This window comes from Bos indicus, chromosome 9 (assembly GCF_029378745.1).
Source record: "Bos indicus isolate NIAB-ARS_2022 breed Sahiwal x Tharparkar chromosome 9, NIAB-ARS_B.indTharparkar_mat_pri_1.0, whole genome shotgun sequence".
In the NCBI taxonomy this organism is placed as follows: domain Eukaryota; kingdom Metazoa; phylum Chordata; class Mammalia; order Artiodactyla; family Bovidae; genus Bos; species Bos indicus.
Genome location: NC_091768.1, coordinates 59,762,757 through 59,782,945, shown reverse-complemented (window position 1 = coordinate 59,782,945; position 20,189 = coordinate 59,762,757). Strand labels below are relative to the sequence as shown.

At 40.4% G+C, this 20,189-nt stretch overlaps 1 long non-coding RNA gene across 1 annotated transcript; it reads right to left on the bottom strand.

Moving 5' to 3' along the window:
* Window positions 1-1,163: 1,163 nt before the first annotated feature.
* Window positions 1,164-4,720, bottom strand: LOC139184923 (uncharacterized). Its single transcript, XR_011568463.1, has 3 exons — window positions 4,613-4,720; window positions 4,370-4,485; window positions 1,164-1,402 (listed from the first exon to the last, which is right to left on the bottom strand). It is a non-coding gene; the product is annotated as an uncharacterized lncRNA (long non-coding RNA).
* Window positions 4,721-20,189: the final 15,469 nt, after the last annotated feature.

Genomic DNA, 20,189 nt, shown 5'->3' with positions numbered 1-20,189 from the left:
CAATTGAGTTCTTTCTTCTGAAGGCATATGGACTGTTTGACCACCTCTTTTTGTTAGGATTAGGGTTAGTATTTTATGTCTTGTTTAGTGGATTTACTTAGCTCCAGCTAGGACCAGCTCTAGACAAAAATATGATGAAGATAAAGCTTGCTTCAAGTCTCCCCTAATCTTCCCTCTAGCAACTTCCCCTGGGAGGCATGCTGTGTACCCCACTTCTAAGGGGGTGGGGGATGAACTGGTTTATTGCCTGTCACTCTAGCTTCCGACCCCAGTGTGCTCTGTTTAACTACCTGCTTTCATATCTTTGCTCCCCACACAAGTTCTGGAACATCCCTTTCACCTTGCCTTTCATTAGTGCTTACCCGACCAAGTTCCATTTTCCCAGGGTGACTAAGGCTAATGTGATAAACTAATGACTGATATTGGGTGAGCAAAACATTAGCATTTAAATTGGGACCTTCTGGAGGGGATGCACTTAACAGGGACGAGGTCTTCAGAGGGAGCAATTTCAGACGTTATGACAGGACCAGGTCAAAGATAATTTTGTCAGATGGGGCCTTGAGGTTGCGAGCAGGGGCAGCCCTAGTTTCTAGCCATTCTCTCAGTCAGGATTTCAAACATTTATGGCAGGATCCCAACAGCTCTCACAGGACTTTTGACATAAGTACATTGACCCTAGAGCATTTTTGCCTGCTCCTTGATAGGTTCCACCTTTCCTCCTTCAGAGTATCCTGCTCTTGAAACAATTGAAAATAGGAAACATGAGTAAAAATGTGGCAAGTGGAGATTTTCCAAAGTCCCTAAGTCCAGGGCCTCAGCATTGCCTAGGCTCCGGGGTGCTGACCACATAGAATCGTAGTAATTACTGCCTCCTAGAGATCTGAATACAAAAAACTGCAGAAATCTGGATTTGTGCTCGGAGCTCCTGAACCAGACGGGGCTCTGGCAACCTAATCAGAGCTACAGATGAGTTTTTACTTTCCCACTCTGCACATACAACACAAGTCTCCTGATCTGGGGCTCCATCCGTTTACCACCCCCCTCCCTAAATACAGGGCAAATAAGAGATTGCCACACGAAGCAAAAACTACAGTGGGTGCTTCGGAGCCATTTAACAAGTCTGCCTGAAGAATACCTGACTAAAAGCGACGCTGACTCAGGGCTAGTTGCTTTATTATCTTTATTAATATATTCAATGTCCCCTCTCTGGTTCTCTGGATAAAGACGATAGGAGACACATCTGTTCCAAAGCTGTTCCACTGAATGGTGATTCTGATGACTTAATGCCTTTTCAGACTTCTGCTGCCACCGCTGTTCTTTGGTTTTGCTTTTAAAGTGGCTGAATGGAATCTCTAAGCCTTCTATTATGTCTGCCTCTTATTTCTCTTTTTTTTTTAAAATTCTGAGGAAATAATTCAGAACACGTCAAGGACAAATGCTTGTTACAGAAACTTTAAAAAAAAATACTATTATTATTCCAAAGCAACACAAAGATCTTTTAATTTCTTTGATTGTTTAAAGTACTCTGTAGAAACATGACGTCTTAGATGTGGAGACAGTTTATAATTGAGCATGCAATCTGAGTGCCCGGAAAATGCATTGGTTACTGGGATTCCCAGGGACTCCAGAAAGTGAAGAGGGTCAGGAAAAGTTTATCGGAATTTGATAGCAGCCTGCATACATACATCCAGATAAAACTACAGCCAATTACTATGGATGGCTTATTATGCTCCCCCGCCCCCGAGCTCCCCCAATTCTGTAGAGATTTAAATCTTTCATCTAAAATAAAGATTTGTAGCGTAATGACCTGATTTAGCTACAAAGAAGAAATAAATCTGACAGCTGGGACCAGAAGAAGTATTAATCTCCAAAGTTCATGGGTGCTTTTGTCTCCCCCTTTCAGGTTTTATGCAACAGGATGGAAAAAAAAAAATAGTGAGTGACTCTGTATTTCAGCTCGAGTTATATTGCTTGGGAGAAAAGGGGCAGGGAAATGGGGAAATGGGGAGTGGGTGTTAGAGTTGAAAGAAAGATTTTCCATGCTTTAGAGACAAAGCAACCAACGAGAAAGCAGAGAGCTGGAGCCATGCCGTCCCTTCTATGGCCTGGCCGGGGCTTCGAAGAGGCGGGTGGCCAGGGGGCTGCAGCAGGAGGAGTGATGGGGGCACCTAGGTATGGTTTCTGATCACCCAGGCATAATTCAGTGGGACTTTCATGATGTGAAAGTTGGGTACTGCGTGATAATTATTCTCCTTTCCAGTGTCACGTGTGACCCCTGGCTCACACTGACCCCAGGTGAAGACAGAACCCTCTCTGTAGTCGACCAAAGGATGAGCTCTGATCTCAGCCCTCTGAAGTCACTGGCTTCTGGACACGTGACCTCTTCAATTAGCCTTCTTTACATTTCCTATGGATGGAGAGTTTTGGCTCACATCCCCACTTCTACCTTTGCTCAATGTGAAAACACATTATAAAACATAATTGTTTGAGGGTGATTTTAACAGTTCTAACCAACCAGCTGTTCTGCAAGAGAAAAATAATGTGGCTTTAAAGAACCCTAACTTTGAAAGTGAAGTGAGTCCTGTATGCTGCAAAGGGATATATTGACTTGATGGTCACACAGAATCCTTTGTAAAATTAGTCTTGAAACAGACAGTAATTTTAAAGAATAGTGCTGCTATTAAAATATATCTCTGCACAGCTGTAGGACAGATTTGATTCCCCTAGGGGGAAACTGAGAGGTCTGTGCGGTCTTCACCGGTCTATGAACTTGCTGTGTGTTAGTGACAGTTTGAGTACTTGAGGCCATAGGACTTAGATTCCTAAACAAATTCTCTAGGCTCCCACAGAAATAGGCGATAAAAATGGTCTTTCTGTGTTTTTAACTTCCCTTAGATCTCATTGAGCCAAGAGTCAAATCCACCATGAATAAATGTGTTGAGCATTGTCAGAGAGCTGTATTAATGGACAAAGGCCCACTTGAAAGGTCATAAAGTATTTCTCTCACATAGGTGATAGATGGCAGTTTGGAATTTCCTTGGCTTTGTTATACTGTGTGCTGAGGTGATGGTAATGTTTGTCAGGGACAGCCTGTCTTGGCTCATTGAACTAAATGAGAAGCTAAGAATCAAATTCTCAGCCTTGGCAGGGTCTTATAGATAAGTCATGAGATTTTCTCTAATGAGGTTTTCAAAGGCTCATTTTTAACATTAGAAGCTATAGCTACTGGTTATAACTAGTGTTCAAAACAAACTTGGCTTCAATCCAGTAAAACTGTTAGAATTTCATCCAAGACCTGTATGACTGGATCAGAAAATCTAACCCATGGGGCCATCGGATGTCCATACAAAAGTGGGCAGAACTTTGAGAGTATAGGATTAAGATTTGAAATCTTATTGGGAAACTAGAGAAATAGATAAAGCAGAAGAGGTCTGGTAAAGACAAGATCGTAGTGTTAAATCTGCAGAGAAAGCACTTTGTACAAAGATCAGATGGGAAATAAGGGCTAGTATACATTGCTAGCAGAAAAAATTTGCGCACCTCTAATTGTTTTCTGTTCAGTTGTTCCCTCATTTTGTAATTCAGTATTCTATCTGAAATCTTCTTCCAGTGGAGATAGACTGAACAGGGAGTCCAAACTTATAAGGAGTTTACTTATTTCCCCAACTTCACCTTTGAAGCAAAGGTAGTTTTGAGGCAGGGCTGTGAGAGTCCAAATACTGAAAAATGACACAGCTCACAGTGAAAGGTAAAGTCTGAGGCCATTGAGTCCCCCATTAGAAAGCAACCTGGGACCATTTGGTGTAGGGGCAAACAGCTTGCATGTTTAATAGTCATGAGGCTACTATTATATTAAAGCATTTGCAATAATTATTTTTATAATGCTAACACTGTCATTATGAAAACTTGAAATGATGTCCAATAAAAGTTTGGGTTCTTAAAGAAGTAAATGTTTCTATGGGGAACTTCTTATTCTTTAATGACACTAGATAAATTTACTGACTTTGCAATCTATTATTAATATTATTTTTTCACAGATAGCACTAAAGTAAACTTTAGGATAGCTCTTCGCAAATAATCATACAGTATGAGGTAGCAGGGACTAAACTGATAGGTTTTCAAGGATGTAATTTTGAAAGCAAAAGGAGTTAGATGACTAGATATTTTAACTGTTTTTTACCTTTATTCACATCCATCTTTACATAGCACATTTCTTATAAAAACTTGAGAAAATTTTTATAAGAAATGCATAAGCACATTTCTTATAAAAGCACATTTCTTATAAAAATTTATAAGCACATTTGTTATAAAAATTTAAGAAAATGAAAAGGGAATGAAAGAAAAAATACTTTCTGTATATTGTACTTACACATTGAATCCAAAATAGATGAAAATGATTCTCCTAGCTGGTTAAATGATTTCTAGCTTGTGTCGTCTTCTTTAATCGTCTTCCTCCAACGTAACATTTTTCCATGGCTTCCAAAGCTAGGATAAATAATCACAGAACATTTTGAAACAAGGATTTCAAGTGAAACAGAAAGAAAAAAACCTCCAGCATAACTATTTTAAAGATCCTGGCCTATATGATTTGCAGTTGAAAACAGTTCCTCACTTCAGGGAAAACCAATCAGTCATACACATCCATGAGGAAGCTGCCACACCATGGCATCATGTTGAATATTGCAAATGCCTGTGACTGTTCACAGTGGCAGATCCAAATAGTACTTAGGAACTTTGGTGCTATCTATGCAAATAGTGTTTGCTAGATTAGGACAGAGGGAATTGGTGACATGGGTCAAGGTAAATGGGGTGTGATTTCAACATAAGAGAGCCTCCTCACTGCAGACGGTGAGCACTGTTTTTCCTTGACTTCAACACAAATGTGTCTTTGACAAAATAAGTGAAAATACATTAAATCCCAACTAAATCAAAGACAAAGAATTACAACCTCACAAGTGCCCCCTGTTTTGGATGTTTTCATGGTCCATCTTCATAGTGCAGTTGCTAGTTATCAGAATATCATTTATTTTGTTCTGAATCAAGGATTTCTTGGAATTGTGCAGTGGGTCAAAAATGTAAGCCAATTCCATATGCTGTCTTTCGTCCTGATGAAAAAATCACTAATGAATATTCTCTAAATTTTGAGTGATCTTTAGTAGTACAGAGTGCATTTTCAAAGTGGTAGGCTGTGAAATACTGCTAATGGGATCCTTATAAAATAAACACTGGAGTGACAAAGCTAGTTGCTTTTGCTTTATGTTCTCTTCAGGAACCAGTGCTTTATGAGTGTTCAATAAATATTAAATAATTAGGGTTATGGCTATGGAAGCACAGCCAAAGGCTAAGTGGCATTTTCAAGGTTGTAAAACATGTTAGCAAGGAAATCTGGGATTGAAATTAAGAGTTCTTCACCTCTTCCTGGGGCTTGGATCAGTATGTCCCTCTGTTTCCTTAATCACATATAACCATTGGATTCCTTGGCAACTCCTAATCCACTGCTCAGTTAGGCAAAATTTGGAAGCCTCCAGGCAATGACCTGTTTTTCAATGGGAGAACATATTTACTTCCAGCTGGAACACATCAAGACAAGCCATTTCTCTTATAGCCCCGTTCTTGCCAAAAGACTGGAAAATAACTTATTAGTGAGTCTAACATCTCAAGAGCCACAACAACAGCTGCACTGAATATAGAACACACAGAATGACTGAACGCTGTGAAACTGGGATGACTGAGACCAATGCAATGATAATTCCAGGCCTCACTTTGATCTTTTCAACCGGAGGGCGAGTCGGAAGGAAACTTTAACACCTACATGATCAGATTGATTTAGCTCGTCTGTTCATTTGTACACTATTTTTGTAGCCTTTGCATCTGTGCTCCTTCAGATAATATCTAAATTAATAATAGAGACTTATGACTGAATTTTATTTTTAGAACCTCTCTATAGTTCACATTTTAAGCTTCTTAATTAGGCCAAACATCATACTGGGAATATAAACTCAGTTTAAAAATATATGTTATTAGTCATGAAATTCAAATGCTCAATAAGTTCAAAGGAAACCAGGTTCAAACAATACATTATTTGTAATATGCACTCCCATCACATTACTGAATATTTAGAGATCTACTGAATTGAGTGAATTGATTAGAAATTATATCATTTACGAAATATATGAATTTAATTGCAATGGTATTTGCTTTTCAGCCAGTTGGCAGCAGCATTTTTGGAAAAATCTCCTATAACCTGGACAAATGTAAAAAAGAAAGAGAGAACATTTCAATCCTTTAGTGTTTCATTTCTTTAAAAATCTCATTCTTGTAGTTTAATACAAAGATTTAAAAGTTGAAAGTAAATGCTTATCACCCATTCACTTAAGTGCTGCTAAGATACTAGACAGTTCAATCTTTGATCATTTAGAAGAGGAAAATAGGTTATCTTTTATTTGAAATTTGAATTTGTTTCCAATTTTGTCCAATTATGGCAACTGGTGGGCATCCTCTCAGCAGTGTTTCAGTGGCATATACACAGTCCGAATGTTGAGCAGACATTTAAAAATATTTCTTGAAATACAATGATATATATTGTATGGCATATGAGTACTAGTTATAGAGATGCTGTAAAACTAAGCTGCTGCTGCTGCTAAGTCGCTTCAGTCGTGTCCGACTCTGTGCAACCCCACAGGCGGCAGCCCACCAGGCTCCCCCATCCCTGGGATTCTCCAGGCAAGAACACTGGAGTGGGTTGCCATTTCCTTCTCCAGTGCATGAAAGTGAAAAGTGAAAGTGAAGTTGCTCAGTTGTGTCCGACTCCTAGCGACCCCATGGACTGCAGCCCACCAGGCTCCTCTGTCCATGGGATTTGCCAGGCAAGAGTACTGGAGTGGGTTGCCATTGCCTTCCCCATAAAACTAAGCTAATTGTAAATAAATAGAAGAAATTAAAATTCTAAAAGGTTTTGATGGTCTAGTGATGTAAATAGGTTTTGATTCAGCTGTTACTGGGAAAACAACAAAAATTTAACTGTAGCAATAATAACAAAATAAATGAACACTATTATATTTTACATGTACTTTATGCATGTTGTTTCATTGACTATTTCAGTAACTCAGTCAGTCCAGACTAATGATTTTATAGATGAGGAAACTGAGCTCAAGGAGAGTAATATGACACAGTTAGACACGGCAGGGCCAGGCTTTGAACTTAACTCACTGTGACTCTAAAGCCTCTTTATGCTCTCCTGCATTAAATGTTGAAAGATGTTAAAGGATTAGATCCAGTCTGGAGCACGGTATGTATATCTGAATGAAAGGCTTCACTATTGTCAGGTATACTTGTACTTAATAAGACTGAAGTAGTGTTGTTTGCCTACTTATTTGTCTGAAAGGTGGATCAAAGAAAGAGGAAGTACAGAAACAATGTAAGAGTGTGAATCTGTAGGTAGTTTTATTCTCATACACAGATACGGAGGGTCTGAAGGAGGTGCTTATTTTGTACATTAAAAAAAAACCATATGCTGTGAAAGTCTATCACCACTTTCACTGAAGAAAAGATTTATTCCTATATGTATATTTCTCACAGAAGTATGTTGGAGTTTAAAGAGCATCTCTGAAAAGCGTTGTGATTTTTTTTTTAATTTAAATTTATTTATTTTAATTAGAGGCTAATTACTTTACAATATTGTATTGGTTTTGCCATACATCAACATGAATCCGCCACGGGTGTACACGTGTTCCCCATCCTGAACCCCCCTCCCACCTGCCTCCCCATACCATCCCTCTGGGTCATCCCAGTGCACCAGCCCCAAGCTTCCTGTATCATGCATCAAACCTGGACTGGCGATTCATTTCTTATATGATATTATACATGTTTCAAAGCCATTCTCCCAAATCATCCCACCCTCTCCCTCTCCCACAGAGTCCAAAAGACTGTTCTATACATCTGTGTCTCTTTTGCTGTCTCGCATACAGGGTTGTCGTTACCATCTTTCTAAATTCCATATATTCACAACAAATGACTAATTTTTGGATCACCTGTACAATATTGAGAGGACATTGAAGAAGAAATACAAAACTATGCATAGTAACTTGCTTTTTAAAAAAAGATTTATTTTTTTATTTTATTTTTGACTGAGCTGGTCTTCGGTGTTTCCTGCGGGCCTTCTTCAGCTGTGGCAAGTAGGGGCTACTCTCTAGTAGAGGTGCTCAGGCGTCTCACTGAAGTGGCTTCTCGTGTTGCGGAGCACGGCCTTTAGGCATGCAAGCTTCAGAAGCTGCGGTGTGTGGGCCCAGTCGTTGCGGCTCACGGGCTCTCGAGCACTGGCTCAGTAGTTGTGGCACATGGCCTTGGTTGTCCTGAGGCACGTAGGATCTTCCCAAACCAGGAATCAAACCAGTGTCCCCTGCTTTCAAAGGAGGTTTCTTTACCACTGAGTCATCAGGGATCCCCAGCAACTCTTAATAATTGTTTATTTTTCCAGTCAAGAGCAGAGCATGGCCTGGAAGTTGGAGCTTTCTTCTTAAGCTTGTCTATGAAAGTAAAAATGCTTGAAAAATTCTTTGACACTGTAGAAGAATGCAAGAATAGCATATAGGTTTCAATTCTGTTGCCAACTCCAGTTCATTGACAGTTGGTATCTGGGGAGAATTGCCTGGTGGTCTAGTGGTTAGGTGGAAAAGGAAATGGCGATCCACTCCAGTATTCTTGCTTGGAGAATCCCAGGGATGGAGGAGCCTGGTGGGCTGCCGTCTATGGGGTGCGCAGAGCCGGACACAACTGAAGCGACTTAGCCACAGCAGCTAGTGGTTAGGACTCTGCACTTTCACTCCAAGGGACATGGGTTAAATCTCTGGTCAGAGGGCTAAGATCCCACATGGCATGTGGCCCAAAGGAAAGAAAGAAAAAGAAAATGGATTTTTTATTTTTATGGATTTTAAAATTAAAAACTTATGGATTTTAAAGAATTTACGGATTTAAAAATGTATATTCTTATTTTAAGAACTTATGGATTTTAAAATGAAAATAAAAAATAGTTGGTATCTGGAAGGATTCTGAGGCTTGTCTGAACTCAGGATACAAATCTGTGATCTATTAGTGGTATCTATCACCAGTGAAAGATTTAGGTCCAGTCACACAAGTGCCAGGCATTACTAATATTTTTCCTTCTACTAATTTATTATGTTCTTAATAGATATAAGGCAATGAAGACAGAGACAATACTTACTTCATTTTATAAAGTGATCAGTTGTCCTGGTTTTCCAGAATTTAAGGGGTTTTCGAGGATGAGGGAATTTTAGTGCCAAAATGGATAGAGTCCTGGACAGTTGGTCACTCTATTTAAAAAACAAAACAAAACAATTTATTTTGTAATAATTATAAACTCACAGGAGGCTTCAAAAAATAGTACAGAGTCCTATGTAGTCTTCCCCCAGCTTTTTCCAGTGGTGACTTTTCATATAGCCTTACCGGAGTACATATTCTACTTTTGTCTCCCCAAAATCAGGGTCAAGTGCCTACATAACCCAGCAAAGGTGTGTTGAGTGAATGAATACATGGGTAAATAAATACTGATGTCAGGTGAGATGTTCTCCATCTATTTTTATGAGCATTTTTACCCCCTTTCAATAAAGAAACAACATCAAATGTTCTCAAAGTTTAAAAATTATGCATAAGAAGCACTTATACACAGGAAAAGTGAAAAAAGCATAAAATCCTCTTTAAACTGGACTGTATACCTAGAGCCAGACATCTTGGAATGTAAAGTCAAGTGGGCCTTAGGAAGCATCACTATGAACAAAGCTAGTGGAGGTGATGGAATTCCAGTGGAGATATTTCAAATCCTAAAAGATGATGCTGTGAAATTGCTGTACTACATATGCTGGCAAATTTGGAAAATGCAACAGTGGCCACAGGACTGGAAAAGATCAGTTTTCATTCTAGTCCCAAAGAAAGGCAATGCCAAAGAATGCTCAAACTACTGCACAATTGCACTCATCTCACACACTAGTAAAGTTATGCTCAAAATTCTTCAAGCCAGGTTTCAGCAATATGTGAACCGTGAACTTCCAGATGTCCAAGCTGGTTTTAGAAAAGGCAGAGGAACCAGTGATCAAATTGCCAACATCCATTGGATCATTGAAAAAGCCAGAGAGTTCCAGAAAACATCTATTTCTGCTTTATTGACTATGCCAAAGCCTTTGACTGTGTGGATCACAATAAACTGTGGAAAATTCTGAAAGAGATGGGAATACCAGACCACCTGACCTACCTCTTGAGAAATCTGTATGCAGGTCAGGAAGAAACAGTTAGAACAGGACATGGAACGACAGACTGGTTCCAAATAGGAAAAGGAGTACGTCAAGGCTGTATATTGTCACCCTGCTTATTTAACTTCTATGCAGAGTACATCATGAGAAATGCTGGGCTGGATGAAGCACAAGCTGGAATCAAGATTGCCGAGAGAAATATCAATAACCTCAGATACGCAGATATACACAACCCTTATGGCAGAAAGTGAAGAAGAACTAAAGAGCCTCTTGATGAAAGTGAAAGAGAAGAGTGAAAAAGTTGGCTTAAAGCTCAACATTCAGAAAATGAAGATCATGGCATCTGGTCCCATCACTTAATGGCAAATAGATGCAGGAACAGTGGCTGACTTTATTTTCTTGGGCTCCAAAATCACTGCAGCCATGAAATTAAAAGACGCTTACTCCTTGGAAGGAAAGTTATGACCAACCTCAGTTCAGTTCAGTCCAGTTGCTCAGTCGTGTCCAACTCTTTGCAATCCCATGAACCACAGCACGCCAGGCCCCCATGTCCATCCCCTACTCCCGGGGTCCACCCAAACCCATGTCCATTGAGATCCAACCAGTCCATCCTAAAGGAGATCAGTCCTTGGGGTTCATTGGAAGGACTGATGCTGAAGCTGAAACTCCAATACTTTGGCCACCTGATGTGAAGAGCTGACTCATTGGAAAAGACCGTGATGCTGGGAAAGATTGAAGGCAGGAGGAGAAGGGGACAACAGAGGATGAGATGGTTGGAATGCATCACCGACTTAATGAACTTGAGTTTGGGTGAACTCTGGGAGTTGGTGACGGAGAGGGAGGCCTGGTATGCTGCAGTCCATGGTGTCTCAAAGAGTTGGACAGAACTGAGTCAACTGAACTGAACTGTACGCAAAGGAAACTGGGTTTATAAAGTGAACACAGAATTATGACCTTTAAAAGAAGGGACTGGCACAATGGTTCAAATCTCAGATCAGTAACACAAAACTATGAGTTTTCTTCAATATTTTGGTAGTTGAAGGATACATTCTGGTAGATTTGAGAGTATAGTCAGTGTTCTCCAGTGTACTATTCGATGTAGAAGCTAAAAGCAGAGAGAGCTGGCAGCTGGGTGTGAGCTGGCAGAGCATCAAGATTCAGTGTGGGTTGGACAAGCAGCATAGAATTTTCTTATCTTTGTAGGAGACAACCATGCTGAAAGGGATCTGGGATGTTTTTTGCAGAATGCAGTTGTAGTTTTGTTTTGGTCTTTAGAAAATGCTCAGTTTGGAAATTGTCCGTGTAGCAATAGCATGAGTCAGTGATCGAAACTTATGGGAAAATCAGAGTTTTATGTCTCTGAAACCATCATGGACACACACACACTGCACACATTAAACATCCAGTGGACATTAATGCTATAGGTAAAGTTTATTTAAAACTTAGAGCATCAAAAAGTGATTTAAGAAAACTGATCACTTTTCTACTTTTTCTGTTGGCCTTCAATTTTGAGCTCCTTTATCTAACTTCTAAATTTATCCTGGGTCTAATTCAAAACCAAACACCAGATTCCATATATCTTCAGACTTATTCTATCTTGTCTTTGCCTCATAGTTACCTTTGACCTCTAGTACTATTCATTCTCACCTTGGCTTTCTCCTTTAGTTTGTTTCCCTGCTTTCTTATCTTCTCTCTTCATCTCCCCATAGTTGCAACAAGGAGTCATGTAAAGAACTTTATTATATGTCTTTCTTTTCGTAGTGTGATTAAACTCCCTTTGAAGTCTGTGAAATTGGACACTAAATGACCTGTAAAAAAATTAAAGGGTACTAGATTTCATTATACTGGTGATGGAAAAATGTTCCTGTAAGCATTTTAGGGACAATTTTGCTTTTCACTAATAGACTGGAATCAAAGTTGTCTAACGAACAGATTAACATTAAGTCTTAGGGTGGGGAAGGAGGTGGGAGGAGGGTTCAGGATGGAGGGCACACATTTACTTAAGGCTGATTCATACTGATGTATGGCAGAAACCATCACATTTTTGTAAAGTGATTATCCTCCAGTTAAAACAAATAAATAAGCTAAAAAAAAATCAAGTCTTTTTTCTTAGAATTCCACTTATGCCATATATCTTTCCCTGTTTTTTGCTTGGATCATAGTGGTGGGTGGAGAAAGACAAATGGGGGTGGGTGTCAAAGCTCCTCGTCAGTTCCATGGAACGGGGCAGTGATCCTAGTCACTGGGCATCCTGCACCTCCAGAGATGGAGGAAGCCACAGCACCTCACCCCAGCCGGAACAGATCTCCAGGGAGAGAGAGAAGCTGCACTAAAGGGAAACTACAGGTTTGCTCACATTGTGTCCACACATGCACAGGCGTGACTGAAGTTAATTGAAAGCAAAGTCAAAGAAAGTAAGATACGCACTTGGATGCCAATCAATTGTTTTTCACTAATGTTTTCACTTCTGTGATTCCATTTTCAGTTCTGTCTGGCTGTGTTGCAGAAATTCAGGCAGAAATTCAGGGCAGTTTTCAGCCCTGTCTTTTCCTTACCTCCCAGGACTTCGCTGGCATAACCCTCCTTAAGTGATTGATGGGATTCCACGCCCTGCATCTGGGGCGGGGGTGGTCTGCTTTGCAGTGGGGGTTCCTGGATCAGAGGCACACACAAAGCGGCTTGTCTGCCTCTGCATTCCTATGAGAGTTGGGGTTCCCAACTCCCTTTGTGTGAAGTGAAAGAATAGAGCTGATTTACAGGGTAAATAAAATATCAGAGGAAGTAGAGGTTAGCTGTTACTTACAGCTAGGAGAGATTTATGAGATTACATAGTAACTGAACCTACCCTTTAAGCTGTAGTCATTATGGCCTGCATAGTTCCATACCTCATTAGAGGAAAAAAAATGTGGAGAATGGAGAACACTAAGACCTTTTTCTATTGAAAAAAAAAAAAAAGTTTCTGGTCTTGGTGCAGATGTGATCTGTAATACTCTGCATTTTTTATAGCATCTTTCCATAGCAGGTTTCACTAGAGACTGTAAATTTTACTCTAATATGGCTGAGTAGAAAATCCTCTCCTTTATGTTTGGGGAAACTGAGGCTCAGAGGCAGTTGGCACTTGAAGGTACTCACAAGAAGTAAATGACTGAGGCAAGAGCACCTGGAAATTTAATTTTATTTCCAGTCTGTTTTTATCTTTCAAAAATTCAGTGAATAACAAAAGAGGGAAAAAACCCTTACAGGATTCATTGATATGCTAGGCAGCGCCCCCTGTTCAATTACATTTCAAAGCTTCTTTCCCCCAGAGCACTGATGGATTCCTCAAGTCTTGGAACAAGCGAAGGGACAGAAGGGTGTTTGTGGATGCAGTGAGCTATTTTGAGTGTGCTTTTTGAACACTGAAATAACTGGAGCAAAATTTGTAAAGGCTCAATGTTGTACTTGCCATAGAAGGGGAAGGATTCCTAAAAATCCAGAGGTATGTGGATCAAGAAGCAGACAAAGCTAGAGGCAGCTGGGTTTCCATGCCCACATCTTCTGTGAAGCTATATCCTTGCTACTCAAGGTGTGGTTCTGGGGTCAGCAGCAAAAGCATCGTTTGGGTGCTTGATTAAAATGCAGAGCCTTGTGCTCCATCTCAGAAATAGTGAGTCAGAATATGCCTTTCAACAAGATCCTGGGGATCTGTGTGCACATGCATATTTCAGAAGCACCATTCGAATTGCGCCAAGGAGGGGGGTCAGACCAAGGCCAGAATAGGTGAGACTCCATTGCAGATTTGGGATGGTGTGGTGCAGAGAACTCATGCTAAGAGGGATGATCAAGGTGAGTGCTTGTGAGTATTCTTAGAATCAAGACAGGGAAAGGGAAGGTCAGAAGAGTCAGCAGAGCAGGAAATGGAAGTGGACAGGTTGAGAGCCCCTTCATGGAGCTAGCCAGCAAGTAGCGGGTGTAGGGACACAGACGAGTGAAGAGAGGGGCAGTCTTCTGCAGCTCCCGGAAGACAGCAGAGAGAATTGATGGTTGTGTTGTCTGGAAGAAAATCATGCTTGAAAACTAGAAAAGCTGAGGAGGTTGAGAGGGTGTTTGCCCATTTAGGATCCATCGCCCTGGAGGAGGGCAAGGCAACCCACTCCAATATTCTTGCCTGGAGAATCCCCATGGACAGAGGAGACTGGGCTACAGTCCATGGGGTCACAAAGAGTTGGACACGACTGAGCGACCAAGCACATGATCAGGGAGGAAAATTTTGTTGATAAGGCCCTAGACAGACAATGCAGGCAGTGCCACCCTTTCTCCAGGGTGGTCCCATCTGTTTTTAAAGGGAATTTTCTTTAAGGCATATGGATCCTTGATTTGGCCTCTAACATTGGCATTTTTCAGTCACATCAATTTCTTTGTTTCCATTCTATTTAACTCAAAATGAAGTTAATAGTAATTTTCTTAGGCATCTTACTACTGGCTCTGCAGAGAGCATTTTAAATGACCATTGGGAAATACATGAATAAATAGGAAGTTTGAAAATCTATAGTATTATAGACCAAATTATAGTCTAGCTTCTGACATTGTGGCTACTAAAACAACAAATGCTAATTTATAAGGAAGATTTTGTTTTAGGAGCCATTAAAATTTTTTTTCCTGAGCTTGCTTAACTCTTTCCTCTTCACTGCCAACCCAGAAGAGATTTAGTTATACTTCAAATTAGTAACTGAAAATATAATCCGAACCCTACATCTGGCACTTCACTTAATATGATTTTACTCAGTTTTAGGGAGAGGAATGTATGCGCTGAGCCTGATCTCATTTTACACACTATATTGTAATTTCTTTATCTGGAAATAAAAAACTAATTTAGTCCTTGGGCAATGTTAATTATAAACCAGACAGAGGCACCATGCCTGTCTTTGTAGGATGAGGAAACACATAACGTTTTTTTGGAGACTGGATTCTTTTAATGAGATAAATGCAGGGCTGTGTTTCTATTTGTAACTAAGTTGTTTAAGGAAAGAAAGAGTCTTTGAACTCAGCAGGTGAACCCCAGGCTAGAAAGCACAGAAATTGTCTTCTGTTGCACACTCAGACCCCAAGTAGCAATATTTTTAGAGGAAGAAGGGCTCAAGGATTCAGGTTTTGTAAGAGTGACCATAATTAGCCATATAATAGTTTAAATCCAAGAAGGGTTTCCTTAGTACTCCATTTTACTTGTTAAAATGAATTTCCACGTGATGGACTAAGTGAGAGCCTACAGAGCCTTGTAACTGCTGCTGGAGATCAGCGACGCCTTTGCAAGTTATTTAAGCATGTATGGAAACAATTCTTAGCAAATGCAAGTGCTAGTTAAGCATCACCTCCTCCAATAAAAAGGATAGGTATATTTTGGAGGAGATGATGTGGAGTGGAGAAGGAACAGAAAGGTCCTATTAGAATGAGGTCCTTAAGCTGTACTTAAATGATCCTTTCTGGATTCACCACCAACTTTTGATTAGAGAAGAGTCCGCTGCATCCATAGGCCATTGCTTCTAGCTCCACAGTGGTGGAGTTAGGGGTGGAGTTGGTATATCCATGCATCTGGAATTGGCCATAGACATCTTATACTCATCTAATTAATTTAATTACTTCACTTAATTTTCATTTCCATAAAGAAGAAGAGTTGCCCAAAGGTAGGGAGAACTGATGAAACTCAATAAAGAGAATCTTTTTATTGACCATGATGAGATTCTTGTTTGACTATGACTATCACCTGGTCACTCTTTCCCAAGACTCTTTTGAAAAAGATGATAATACCAAAAAAAAAAAAAAAAAAATATATATATATATATATATATATATATATATATATATATATATATATACTGTGTAGCAGTTGCTGCCATTTATTGAGCACTTGATATGCAACAGACATTGTATAAACACTTTACATTCATGTAATCCCACAATAACTTTATGGCATTGATTCCATTACAGTATGAGATGAGAAAACTGATGAGTTTGATAGCTGAGAAAACTGGGTCTAAAAGACATGTAACTCTTTTGAGGTCAAACAGCTTGTAAGTGGCAGAGTTAAAGCTCAAAAACCCTGATTTGTCTGGGACCAGACCATGCTCCAAATCCCTGTGCTAGTCTGTGTACCATAGAACAAATTTTGAGCTTTTAAGTTGAAACATACCATATCAAATAAGAATGATTACACCTTCCAATATAATGAGGTATTAACAGTTCCTCACTGTTCTCCATCAACAGGTTAAAGTATTGATATTTCTGGTGAGTTTCCCAGCATGACAGTTCTACTTATGTTCCCTTGTGGTCTCTAATTTCTCCTTCCTGTATATTCTAGTAAAGCAAATTTCTCCTGGGTCCCTTAAGTTTCTCTTCTTGTATTCTTTTTACTCTGGCCTCCCTTAATTTCCCCACATCAAACCAGGCGCTATATGAGAGAATAGATGTGAAAATATTTTGAAATATTAGATGCAAATCAAACAGAATATTATGATTATGTCTGAGAAAGCTTTCTACATCTGCTCAAAGAAGTTACTTTTCTCTATCCAATCAAGACACTCAGCAAAATTCTTTCTGGAAATGCCAGAAGGCAGCTATGAATCAAGTGTGTGAGCTGCCAAGTTAGTCAAAAGTGTCCAACCAGCTTATATATGTAAGTATACCTTAAACCTAATGAAGGTCAGTTTCCAGGTAAAGATCATGAAGAAATTTTGAATAAGTATTATATCACTTGAAAACCATTCCATGACCAAGAAGTTAAATAGGCATACTCATTTTGTCAAGAAAAATGAGTATGCCTGAGCACGCTAACATACAAACTGGCTAAAATGAGGTGAATGAGGAAATTAAAAAGAGACACAAAAGAGAGAAAAAAGGTCGAGAATTCTGTTTCAGAAAGAAGCAACATATAGTTTTTAAAGAAAAATTGATTGCTAACACCAAAGCTTTTTCTTCATTTGTGTACCTGACACCACAACGAGTTTGGGAGTAATATGGGAGTTATAAATCAGTGAAGATTAACTAACTGCTTATGGTGAGTGGCTATGAAATCTCAGATTGAATGCAATTTTTGATTTATCTTTTTAAAATTTTATGTTCACACAGTTGCTTTGTGAGTCATGCCAAGTGAATCACCATCTACATGTTCTCAGATTTCTACCCTGGCCCTTAGACATAAGCCTGCTATTATTTATGGGACTTGAAATTTGGTTCTAGTCACATGATGATTTATAGACTGTGCAGTAGCAAAAGTATTTAATGACCACTCACAGCAGCAGTGTCTTCCAGAAGGTTCTCCTTCTTGCTGTAGAGATGCTCCCTAGTCTTCTATTCTGCCCTCCATTTCAGCCGGTAGAGACCAAGAAGGTCTTGGCCAATGAAGTATTCCAAATGGCAGTGAGAACACAGCAAAGGAATTCACTTTTATAAATCTCTATTTATGTGTAAAGAATTTCTTTAAAAATAGTTTATAGAAACCTCTCAGATAAACTAATGATTGAGAATGAAGCAATGAAACCTACTTATTATTTTGTAAATGTAGGTCTCTTCCCTAGGTGAAGTCTGAAGTGTGCTTCATTGCCTTGTTCACCCATCTCATCTTTTTACACTGTTTTCCTGTTTCCTGACACCTCAGTTTTTCAGATCCTATATTGGATGTAGGGGAACTTTATTCAGACATGTATACTGTCTTTGTTGACCACAATGTTATAGTTAGATCAATCCCAATTAATCAATCAGATCATTTAATTTACACAAATTATGATGAACAATTTTATGTTTATCCTCTTGGGGATTCCCTGGTGGCTCAGATGGTAAAGCGTCTGCCTGCAATGCGGGAGACCCGGGTTCGATTCCTGGGTCGGGAAGATCCCTGGAGAAGGAAATGGCAATCCACTCCAGCACTCTTGCCTGGAAAATCCCATGGACGGAGGAGCCTGATAGGCTACAGTCCATGGGGTCGCATAGTGTCGGACATGACTGAGCGACTTCACTTTTCTTGTGCTGTGCTTAATTGCTCAGTTGTGTCCCATTCTTTGTGACCCCCATGGACTATAGCCCGCCAGGCTCCTCTGTCCAGTGAGATTCTCCAGCCAAGAATACCGGAGTAGGTTGCCATGCTCTCCTCCAGGGGATCCTCCCAACCCAGGGATCAAACCCAGGTCTCCCACATTGCAGGTGGATTCTTTTACTGTCTCCGGAAAGCCCAGGGGAATTTAAAAATGTAAAGAAAATGCCTGAAACAATAAATGCTTAAACAAAGAAATGAGTCTAAACATGATGACATAAAAGTGTTTTTACTTTAATGATTTGTGAATAAAATTTTCACTCCAAAATTCATCGTTGAATTGGAGGTGCCCACAGGGATGCTGAAGGAAGGAATATTAAAAAACAGTTATGTCTCACATGCACTCATGTTCTGGGAAAATATTGTTTGAGAAGAGTTACTGGTCCAAAGATGACTAACTTCATAGAACTTCTGGGAAGTCGGAAACTCTTATCCATGATTCGCAGAAAACAGAACGTCTGAGGGGAAGCTGCTGAAGCTTTACTGGGGTGGGTGGTGCAGTACCAAGTCAGCAAGAGTGTGGGGACAAGGAAAATGAGGCAGGGAAGGAGGTGGGGTGTTACTGAGCTTCATGAGAAACACAGCTTTGTAGCGCTGTATCTCTGAGGAGGTATTCTGTTACTAGTACAGCTCAGGGCAGTCTTAGTGGGAGAAAGCATGTGGGGTTTATGTGCTGAGCCTTCCTGTCTCCGGCTGTCCCTGGTTCAACTCTATTCAGAGGGCATGAACTCCCCTGCGTCTGGCTGAGTAGTGCATCTCAACCTACTTCTGCACTGGTAGTCTGAGATGGGACACCTAGGCTCTCCCTGCACTGACAGTGAGTGGAGGGGTAAGGGGAGGTCACATGTGGCTCAGTGAATCTGGAGGCGGGGTGGCTGTTGCTGACCTCAGGTGGTGATTCTTCATGCTGACAGCCACAGATAGAAATGGTGAGAAAAGAACAAAACCACAGATATAGTCTCAAGCAGTATGCAAATAACCATAAATAGAGAAGGTGGGAGTGTTAAATGTAAGGGAATAGTCCTGAAGAGTATTTTCAAGGGAGGCAGGCTGATGCAGGATGCCCGGGAGAGAGGAAAGGAGAGGAGAGCTTCAGGAGCAGAAATGCTGCTGCCTTGCAGTTCCAGTAGTGGAGATAACACACACTGTGACTGGATTCTAAAGCCCCGAGGACAAGCTCATGTCCTTTTCGGTTGTGTCACTCCAGGCACCTAGCATGTGGCCTAGATGAGCTGTAGGGATTCGAATAAGCATTTATTAAATTAGGAATCAAATGCTTTGTGTGCATGCTCAGCTGTGTCCGACTCTTCATGACCCCAAGGACTGTAGCCCTCCAGGTTCCCCAGTCCATGGGATTTTTTTCAGGCAAGGATACTGGTGCTGCTGCTGCTAAGTCGCTTCAGTCGTGTCCGACTCTGTGCGACCCCATAGATGGCAGCCCACCAGGCTCCCCCATCCCTGGGATTCTCCAGGCAAGAACACTGCAGTGGGTTGCCATTTCCTTCTCCAATGCATGAAAGTGAAAAGTCAAAGTGAAGGCGCTCTGTCGTGCCCGACCCTTAGCGACCCCATGGACTGCAGCCTACCAGGCTCCTCCATCCATGGGATTTTCCAGGCAAGAGTACTGGAGTGGGTTGCCATTGCCTTCTCCAGGAGTGGGTTGCTATTTCCTACCCCAGGGGATCTTCCTGACCCAGGGATCAAACAGGTTAAATTGAATCTAATTCATCTCTTTGTTTGCAAATAAGTTTTGCCTTGGTAAATGAGCTTAAGGCTTTTGTGTGGAGGGGCCAGAACTTTGTATGTAAGAATGTGATCTTCTACAGGGCAAAGAAGAAACCTATGTTGCTTTGGAGTTCATGTAG